We start from the raw sequence: 11,416 nt of genomic DNA, 5'->3' as shown, positions 1-11,416 counted from the left end.
TACACCCAGATTACTGCAAGTCTCCTGTCTGTTCTCCTTGCCTCTACTCTAGCTTCCAATAGTCTGTTCTCCACAGAAGCTAGACTGGCTGAAACCCAAGTCAGTTCATGCTACTCTTGTGCTCTGTTCCAAATCCACCAAAAGCTCCACATTTCATTCAGGCAGTGCCTCCAGGACCCTCCACCCTCTGGGCTCCCATATCCTCCTCCCAAACTTATCTTCTACTGGTCCACCCCTTGCTTGAAAAGTCAAAGTGTTAGTTGCTCAGTCGTGTTAGACTCTGTGACCCCATGGACTATAGCCCACCAGGCTCCTCTGTCCATGGAAATTTCCAGTCAAGAATACTGGAGTGGGTTGCCATTCCCTTTTCCAGGGGATCTTCCTGACCCGGGGATCAAGCCTGGGTCTCCTGCATTGCAGGCAGTCTTTACCATCTGAGCCACCAGGGAAGTACTGGCCCTTGAAGCCTACCCCTTCCTTACTACCCTATAAATATAGTGATCTTCTTGCTAGTCCTTGAATAATCCTGACATATTCCCACCTTATAGTCTGGTGACACATATCCCATAACATGGGCATATTTCTGAGTATGAAAGCATTAATTTGTTAAGTGTAACTAGATAAAATAACACCCAATTTTTGTGAACTGTTTTGTTATCCCCCGGCTGAGCGACTTCGCTTTCACTTTTCACTTCCATGCATTGGAGAAGGAAATGGCACCCTACTCCAGTGTTCTTGCCTGGAGAATCCCAGGGACGGGGGAGCCTGGTGGGATGCAGTCCATGGGGTCGCTAAGAGTCAGATACAACTCAGCAACTTCACCTTCACTTTTCACTTTCATGCATTAGAGAAGGAAATGGCAACGGGGAGCCTGGTGGGCTGCCGTCTATGGGGTCGCACAGAGTCGGACACAACTGAAGCGACTTAGCAGCAGCAGCAGCAAATTTTAATATACCAAGATCCTCACATGAAAATGCTCCCACAGGACTTCCCTGGTGGTTCAGTGGTTAAGAATCCAAGCTTCCAATGCAGAGGATCTGGGTTCAATCCCTCGTTGGTGAACTAGATCCCAGATGCCACAACTAAGACCCAGTGCAGCCAAATAAATATTTTTAAAAAAAGAAAGGAAACACTCCCACAGTTAGCTAGGTTCTACCATCAGATGGTACAAATCTGAAGACAAGCCTGATCTAAGGACTAACGCTGCACCATTGATTGGTGAGGAAACCATTGTATTAAAATGGTTAAATTAAAAACCCCTTCCTACTTCCCTATTTGCCATTTGGCTCATTACCTGAGCAGTGCTGTAAGCATAATAAACTCACTGGCTTCTCTTTCACACTGCTTCTACCAAGAACTTTCTTCCAAGGATGCCACTTGGAGAGAATGTTTTTAGGGGGTAATCTATTGCTCTTGCTCCCCCTTGTTTAAGACTCTGGTACTCTGACCTCTCTCAATCCCTGGGAGGCCTTGATTGGGAATCAGAAAACATTTCCATTGAGGGCTGAGAGTGAAGTCTGATTGCAGTAAATTAAGGATGAGGAATGATTGTGATCCCAGAGACTGTGGCTCTGAAGCACATTCTTTGTTCTAAGAGCAAAATATGTTCTGTTTAGAGGGAGAAGAAAAATCAGAAAGAATTGATAGCTTGGCTCTCTATGTGGAAAATTTTCCTGTGTTATAACAATAATAGATTTACTGTAGTCCTTTCTTAACATTCTATCATGCTCACTTCACACTTTCCTTTTGCTTATCTATTGCTGGAACACCCTCCCATCCTCTCTGCTTACCTAATATCCATTGTGTCGAAACATCTATTCCTCTGTTTCTGGGAATATTTCATGATATTTCCTTTGAGAAGCCTGCTCCCGTGTTTTTGGTGAGACTGACTCCACTGTGAGTTCTAGAGATACGTCCAAATTGATTTAAACAATCACTATATCCCTTTGCCCAGGGTACCATGACTGACTTAAGAATTGACACATTACCTAATCAGAACCAACTCGGTGCTAGGGTGCATTTACTAGGGATTTTTGGAAAGAGACGCCTCCTTGTTTTCTCTTGGGGCCTCCTGGAAAAGATTGCATCTTCTCCTGGATGGGGTGATGTGGAGCTATGTGGTCTAGAACTGCTGGAGGCATTTTGCTGCCAGGAGGGAAACTAGCTAAAAAATAAAGTCAGCACTCACTCTCCTTCCCTCTACCACAGACTTGGATACTTTAGTACTACTAAATTATATTATTATTAGATAATAGGCAGAGTCATTTATACTGTGATGATAATAATGATGATGATAAAGAATGTCAGTAGAGCACATGGCTTGAGGCCACTAGTTTAACTCCTGGAAATGCCACTTGCTGCACGTATGACATGAGGCAAATGCTTTAAATTTTCCACGCCTGTTTCCTCACTTGTGAAACAGGAATAATACAAACATATTAGTTGCAGAGGTTCTCACTTCCAGAAGGTCAGTGGACAAAGCTAATAGTGAAAATCAGCCACAAACACCGAGAAATACTGGATGGACAAAATAGTTTATTATACAACAATGAAGAGTAAAGTGGATTTATTCTTTAGTTATTAAATGCAGATACTAAGGTATCTCTTTCAATAACTAATAGATATAATAGAAGAACATAAATAAGGATATAGAAGTTTCAAAAACACTTCAAATGTCTTTGGTCTAATACATATTTGGAACCATGTACTCAGTAATTAGACATATATATTTTCTTATATTTGCACTAATAAAAAGAAATTTATCAAATACTAGCTCACAAAAAGTTGAAGATCACTTAATAGATAAAATGTCCTTGTATTTGGAAATTTCAAAATATATTTCTGAATAATTTGTATATTAATTAAGAAATAATCATAGACATTGGAAAATAATTAGATCTAAATTCCTATGAAATTGCTCCATATCAAAACTTGTTAAATGCAACTAAAGCAATTTTCATGGGGAAGTATATAGGCCTAAATGAATGTTAGATAGTGATTTAATTATAAAGTCTTATTTTTCTTTTTATTACTTCTGCAAATAATGTAGCATATATCATAAAGACTTAAAAAACCTTTGTGTTTAAATATAACACAGAGAAAAGTTCATAAATGATAAAAATATATCTATATAGATTTTATGTGAAAAAAGATTGTGAATAAAATGTATAATGTTACGATTATAATCCACATCATTTTACATCTCAACAACAGTAAAAATAAACTATGTTTTCAACACAGTATCACCACTGGCATTCTACTTCCTAAGAATAGGTATAAACCCAGCAAGCAAAGATGAGATAGCATACCAAACAGAAAATGTAATCTAGTAAACAAATAGAGAAAAGGACTTGTAAAAATAGTCATTACCTGCTTTATACCCCCAGAAGGACCAGGGACTTTTTAAATATCACCTTGAGTTCTAGCAGAAAACAAGTAGGAAACAGAAGAGAGTTTAACAAAGGGACTGACCACAAAGTGTGGGCAAGGTTAGAAAGCAACAGCGTGCGATGAAGTATTTGCGACTCTGTCACCACCTTCAGCGTCTTGATAGGAGCTGTTGCCTTTGGTAGAAGAGCATACTAATGCCAACCTGTGGCTTGACATGGAGGGAGCCTGGAAAATAAAAACAACCACACAACCTTCCTGTTCTCCCATATTCATGTGTATTTCTTATGGCGAAACCCAGCCAGAAGCTAGAAAGCAAGAAAGCCTGTTGATGTGAGCCCCGTGAATGAGGCTGGCCTTTGGAAACACAGAGCAAGGGAGAGGAAAATATCCAAAAGATTTGGAGGAAAATATCCAACACTGGCATTAGTAAGATGAAATACAGTTGCTATCCTCTTCAAAATAATGTATTCAATGACCTTAATTTTTGTTTTCTTACAGTAAAACCAAAATATCTAGGAGGGTAGTTAATTTATTTCCCAAAATTTCAGTGATAGTAGCTAGTGAAGTTCTTAATTTTCCATATTATGTTAAATAACATCCCCTAAGAGGCAGAGGTGAACACAGTATTAGACATGCAAGAGATTTACTGGGGGAAACTCCTGTGAAAAATAAAGGGAGAAAAAGTAGGTGTAGGTAAGGAAAGCCTCAGACTTCAATGCAGGTCTGATACCTGTGAAAGGAGAGGAGAAAGGATTCAGCAGGACTGGGTAAGAAGAGACTCAAGACTATATCTCAATTCTAACAAAGTTTTGGCCAGCCCAAAGAGGAGTCTTTGAACCATTGCAGACATGCTAAGTCGCTTCAGTTGTGTTTGACTCTGTCCAACCCTATGGACTATAGTCCACCAGGCTCCTCTGTCCATGGGGATTCTCCAGGAAAGAATACTGGAGGGGGTTGCCTTAGCCTCCTCCAGGGGATCTTCCCAACCCAGGGATCAAACCTGCATCTCTTAGGTCTCTTGCATTGGCAGGCGAGTTCTTTACCAGTAGTGCCACCTGGGAAGCCCAAAAGAAAGTGAAGTTTCTCAGTCGTGTCTGACTCTTTGCGACCCCATGGACTGCAGCCTGCAAGACTCCTCTGTCCATGGGATTTTCCAGGCAAGGGTACTGGAGTGGGTTGCCATTTCCTTCTCCAGGGGATCTTCCCAACCCAGGGATCTAACCTGGGTCTCCCACATTGCAGGCAGACACTTTACCATCTGAGCCACCAAGGAAGCCACAAAGCCACTCATTATAAAACCCCATGCCCTGAAGGAATCTTCATACCTCTGATTTCATGCCTTCATACCACGTGTTCAGTCACTCACTGTGAGCAGCCTGGAGAAAATGTGGCCTCATAGAATGTGGTGGCGGATCCAGGGGCAAGGCAGCTGGAATTATCAGTCAACTACGCTCCTTAGAGCAGGAGATCTGAGAGGGTTATATTTCATGGCCACCGCACCATTTGCCTCTTTGTGAATTTTAATACTAAGAAAACAAAGAGTGTAAAGTGCTCATTGCAATTACTGCCATATAGGGAGGAGTCAAAAGCTAAGTAGATGGAATAATTTGAGGTGCATACAAAGACACTTTACACTCTTGAAATACCCTCTATGCTCTTGATTTCTACCATCCTGAAAATCTCTCTGTTATAGACAGAACATCAATGTGTTCATTAAAGATCAGCCTCTCTTTGTATTATAGGTATCAATGTAATTCATTCATAGACTTTTTAAAAATCATATTGACTATAATGTTCCAACAATAATGTTATTTTGACCTATCTCTCATTTAGACTTTCATTTATGATCTTATGACTAATAACTCAAGGTGGTCTGATTCATAGGTTACAACTGAAGTGGAGATCAAATTAACTTCCCTTAATTTGTAACAATCCAATACATGGCTATCTCCTCATAGGGCTGACTTTGTATATGCCATATATACTTCTGATAAAAAGTATATGATAACATTTCTTTTGAAAAACCTTCCTCCTTTTTATAATATGATGAAATTTAGAGACGTCTCCCAGTCTAATGTAACAATCCCCACTACAGCTCTAGTCTATTGAATAATTTGCAGTTGGGCAGTGAGAGGAATTGAGAATGAATCTCTAGGAGCCACATAAGCTCATTCAAATAAGGCATATCAGGTTAATCTTATTGATATGATTACTAAACTAGCAGAACAGTCTAGATACAAATATAGTGATATCTTTATGGACAAAGTAGAAATATGTTTTGTTTACCAAAAATATTAATTCATTCATAGAATCACAGAAAGTTAGAGCTAAAGTGACTTAAGATGTCATTCTATAGATATGTCAGGTTTTTTTGTTTTTTGTTCAGTCATTCAGTCATGTCTGACTCTGCGATCCCATGGACTGCAACACACCAGGCCTCCCTGTCCTTCACCATCTCATGGAGCTTGGTCAAACTCAAGTCCATTAAGTCAGTGATGTCATCCAATCATCTTGTCCTCTGTCATCCCCTTCTCCTCCTGCCTTCAATCTTTCCCAGCATCAGGGTCTTTTTCCAGTGAGTCAGCTCTTTGCATCAGGTAGCCAAAGTATTGGAGCTTCAGCTTCAGCATCAGTCCTTCCAATGAATATTCAGGACTGATTTCCTTTAGGATTGACTGATTTGATCTCCTTGCCTGCCAAGGGACTCTCAAGAGTCTTCTCCAAAACCACAGTTCAAAAGCATCAATTCTTCGGTGCTCAGCCTTCTTTATGGTCCAACTCTCACATCCATACATGACTACTGGAAAAACCATAGCTTTGACTATATATACTTTGTTGGCAAAGTGAAGTCTCTGCCTTCTAATACACTGTCTAGGTTTGTCATAGCTTTTCCTCCAAGGAATTCTTTTAATTTCATGGCTGCATTGACCATCTACAGTGGTTTTGGAGCCCAAAGAAAATAAAGTCTCTCATTGTTTCCATTGTTTCCCCATCTATTTGCCATGAAGTGATGGAACTGGGTTCTTAGTTTTTTGAATGTTGAGTTTTAAGCCAGCTTTTCCACTTTCCTCTTTCACCTTCATCAAGAGGCACTTTAGTTTCTCTTCACATTCTGCTATTAGAGTGATATTGTCTGCATATCTGAAGTCATTGATATTTCTCCTGGCAGTCTTGATTCCAGCTTGTGATTTATCCAGCCTGGCATTTCGTTTGATGTACTCTGCATGTAAGTTAAATAAATGTGTGGCCATTTTAATATTGAAGATGGAAGAAAAAAGAGCAACATTTTCAGCATGTTATAGTTTATTATTCCAAGAAAGGTAAAAATCCAACTGAAACACAAAAAAAGATTTGTGCAATGTATGGAGAAGGTGCTGTGACTGATCGAACATGTCAAAAATGGTTTGTGAAGAGTCATGCTGAGATTTCTTGTTTGACAATGTTTCACAGTTGGGTAGATCCCTTGAAGTTGATAGGGATTACATCGATACATTAATTGAGAACAATCGATGTTATACCACATGGGAGACAGCTGAGATACTCAGAATATCCAAATCAAGTGTTGAAAATCATCTGCACCAGATTGGCATGTTAATCACTTTGATATTTGGGTTCTACATAAGTTAAGCAGAAAAAAAAAACCTTCTTGATAATATTTCTGCTTGCAATTCTCTACTGAAACATAACAAAAAATGTTCTGTATTAAAAAAAAAATTATGACAGGTGATGAAAAGTGGATACTTAACTATAATGTGAAATGGAAGAGATTGTGGAGCAAGCAAAATGAACCACCACCAACCACACCAAAGACCAGTCTTCATCCAAAGAAGGTGATGCTGTGTATGTGATGGGATTGGAAGGGAGTCCTCTATTCCTTCCAGAAAACCAGATGATTAATTTCAAGTACTGCTCCCAATTAAACCAAATGAAGGTTTCTGGAATTAGTCAACAGAAATGCATAATCTTCCATCAGAATAACACAAGACCGCATATTTCTTTGATGATCAGCCGATAAGCGCTATACAGCCTGACTGGGAAGTTCTGATTCATCTGCTGTATTCACCCGACATTGCAGGTTTAGATATTCGTTTATTTACGTCTTTACAAAATTCTCTTAATGGAAAAAAATTTAATTCCCTGGAAAACTGTAGAAGGCACCTGGAACAATTCTTTGCTCAAAAAAGATAAAAAGTTTTGGGAAGATGGAATTATGAAGTTGTCTGAAAAACAGCAGAAGGTGGTAGAACAAAATGGTGAATATGTTGTTTCATAAAGTTCTTGGTAAAAAGTAAACGTGTGTATTTTATTTTTACTTAAAAACCAAAGGAAAATTTTGGTTAATTCAGTAAGTGAATTAGAGACAAGAAAAGCAATAGAAAAGATCAATAACACTGAGCTGGTCATTTGAAAAAAATAAAATAAACAAATCCTTAGCTAAGCTAACAAAAGATGAAAGAGAAGACTCAAATGAATAAAATCAGAAATGAAGGAGGAGACATTACCACTGATAGTGCAGAAATAACTACTATGAACATTTATATACTAACAAATTGGATAACATAGAAGAAATGAATAAATTCCTAGAAACATACACTTACTGAATCATGAAGAAATAGAAAATCTGAACAGACCAATAAAGAGTAAAGAAATTGACTCAATCATCAAAATCTCCCAAGAACAACCACCACAAAAAAACCAGGGTTATATGGTTTCCCTGATGAATTCTACCAAACATTAAAAAAAGAATTAATGCCAGTCAAAACCATAATGAGCTATTACCCTCTCACATCTGTTAGAATGGCTATTATCAGAAAGCAACAGAAAACAGTGTTGGTGAGTATGTGGAGAAAAGGGAATTTTCAACACCATTAGTGGGAATGTAAATTGGCACTGCCACTATGGAACACAGTATGGCGGTTCCTCAAAATATTAAAAATAGAGCTACATATGATCCAGCAATCCCACTTTTGGCTATATATCCTGGAAAAAAATGAAGTTAGAATCTTGAAGAGATATTTGTACTCACATATTCTTTGCAGTATTGTTCACAACAATATATTAATATGGCTTCCCTGGTGGCTCAGATAGTAAAGCGTCTGTCTGCAATGCAGGAGACCCAGGTTTGATCCCTGGGTTGGGAAGATCCCCTGGAGAAGGAAATGGCAGCCCACTCCAGTATTCTTGCCTGGAAAATCCCATGGACGGCGGAGCCTCGTAGGGTACTATCCACGAGGTCGCAAAGAGTCAGATACGGCTGAGCGAAGGAAAGATCAAAATTTCTTGATATTTGTACAAGAGATTTGTACTCACATATTCTTTGCAGCATTGTTTACAACAATATATTAATATATATAATGGAATATTATTGTCATGAGAAGGAATGAAATTCTGCCATTTTTGACAAGGATGGAACTTGAGGGTATTATGCTAAGTGTAATAAATCAGACAGTGAAAGATATATGCTGTGTGATTTCATTATATGTGAAATCTAAAAAAAATCCCCAAATAAACAAACATAACAAAATATAAACAGTTATAGATTCAGAGAACAAATAAGTGTTTGTCAGAGGAAAGAGGTGCAGGGGGAGCAAAGAAATAGGTGAGGGAGATTAAGATTTACAAATTTCCAGTCGCAAAATGAATGAATCACAGGTATGAAATGTACAATGTGGGGAATATAGTCAATAACTATGTAATATCTTTTTTAGTGATATATTATAACTAGACTTATCCTAGTGATCACTTTGAAACATATAGAAATGTTGAATTACTATGTTGTGTAGTGAGAACTATAGGTCATCTATATTTTAAGTCAATTATATTTTAAAAACAAACAAGCTAACTCATAGAAAACAAGATCAGACTCGTGGTTACCAGAGGCAGGAAGGGGAATTGGATGAAGGCAGTCAAAAACTTGCAGTTGTGAGATAAATAAATACTAGAGATGTAATGTACAACATGATAAATATATGAAATCTATATGTATATGAAATGTTGTATATGAAAGTTGTGGAGACTAAATCCTAAGAATTCTCAACACAAGACAAATTTCATTTTTATTTCTGTAATTCTGTATATGAGATAACAGATGGTCACTAAACTTGTGCTGATAATCACTACGTGATGTTTATAAATCAAATAATTATGCTATACACCTTAAACTTAAACAGTGTTGTGTGTTAATTATATACATTGTCCAGAGAGAGAAAGAGAATTGAGTCTATCCCAGGGTGAAGTGAAGTGTTAGCTGCTCAGTCATGTTCTGACTCTTTGTGACCCCATGGACACAGCCCATCAGGCTGTTCTGTCTGTGGAGTTCTCCAGTCAAGAATACTGGAGTGGGTTGCCATTTCCTACTCCAGGGGATCTTCCCAACCCAGGGGTCAAACTGGGTCTCCTGCATTACGGGGAGATTCTTTTACCGTCTGAGCCACCAGGGAAGCCCTATCCCAGGGTGGTGCTGGCCTCATCGGGTAAGCTCTTCAGGTTTCACCCACAGCAGAAGGCTCAGTACCGTGGGACGTGCCATATTAGCTGCTCTGGCTGGGTTAATAAGTTACTGAAGAAAGCTGAAAAAATGTGCTCGTAAACTCACATGAAACTTCTAGAAAGAACCAGGAAGAGTATGAGGGTAGTGAGACGTCCTGCAATAATTGTGGCAGTCAGAGTCAGAAAAAGGGTATTAATGAATACCATATGTGATTTACCCCCTGAGTTACCCTGAGTTCTGAGGCACACAGATTATATGTGAAATACCAATAAATATGCTTCTAATAACTATTAATAAAAGAAATATTACAGTAAATACACAAAAGACAAGAAACAATTTCAAATATGATATCCAGCTCTTCACAGACAGAATGGGCCCAGCAGGCTCTGCAGTACGTTTTCTTTTTCCACCTCATTGCTTTCTGGTCAAATCTCAGGATCTTTCCTTGACTACAATGGTTTGTATCTGAGGCATGCAGCCTGAGCTAAAGATACTTCTTTGCTTCATTTCTCCGTGAAAGACAAATATATCTACATGTATTTCTATCCAGGCCAAACTTTGAATTTGTTTGAGGAAGATAATATTTAGCACACCTGGTGTGAAGAGACCTGTGTGCCATACTGAAGTCTTGACATCTTAGGAAGAAAAAGTGATCATAGGAATAAATCAGGTGTGAGTGTGAGCAAGAGTGATAACAATGACTATGAAGGAAGTTAGACTCAACTGGCTCCCCTGTTGTGTGGAGTTCAGAGTGAGTCAGTGTGATGGACAGATTTATAGCTTTTTTTTTCCCCCAGTCTGAGAAAAATTACTAGTAGTTCTTGGCCTTTTTTGTGCTTTTTTTAGTGACTTGAATGGGAACATAGAAATCATGCTTGTCATACTTATTTAATGTGGCAAAGCTGGGAAAGGTTTTTTGATGATAGACTCAATGTCCAGGAAGTACTAGATAGGCTGGAACATAATAATGAAACTTAAAAATGAAATTTAATAAACTTAAATATTCAACAACTTAACATTAATTCAAATCAATTAAAGTCAGCTGTATTCCTGATGTATGCCCAGGATTACAACTTTTTATGGAAGAAGAAAGAACAAGTTAACAAAACAAAGAGTCTGCTAAGAAAATTAACACAATATTAAGCTGTAATGATACAAGCATTTTGTCTAAATTAAAGCCAGAAGGGGTACCACTTTGTGACTATGTGCTGATCATACTTGAAATACTGCAGATAGAATCTGAATATGCAGGTTTCAGAGCTGTTGAACAAGTAGGTAACTAGACGTGGTGGAAGAAAAGGATGAAGAGAGATCTGGAAGCTATGTGGATGAGATGAAGAGTTCAGCAAGTTTATCCAGGAAAAGAGAACAGGTGTGACAGGTATAGTCAATTCATTGACAGGGAAGTCATGTGGAAGGTGACTGTTGTTACTTTACCTGCCTCCAGAGGGCAGAAAAAGGATCAGTGTGGGCAAATTTTAAGGAGGCAGGTTTCTGAAGACTTGGTTTAGGTCTAGAGTTGTTGATAAAGGGCTG

This window comes from Bos taurus, chromosome 1, assembly GCF_002263795.3.
Source record: "Bos taurus isolate L1 Dominette 01449 registration number 42190680 breed Hereford chromosome 1, ARS-UCD2.0, whole genome shotgun sequence".
NCBI classification, from domain to species: Eukaryota; Metazoa; Chordata; class Mammalia; order Artiodactyla; family Bovidae; genus Bos; species Bos taurus.
Note: the sequence above shows the minus strand (reverse complement) of the source record.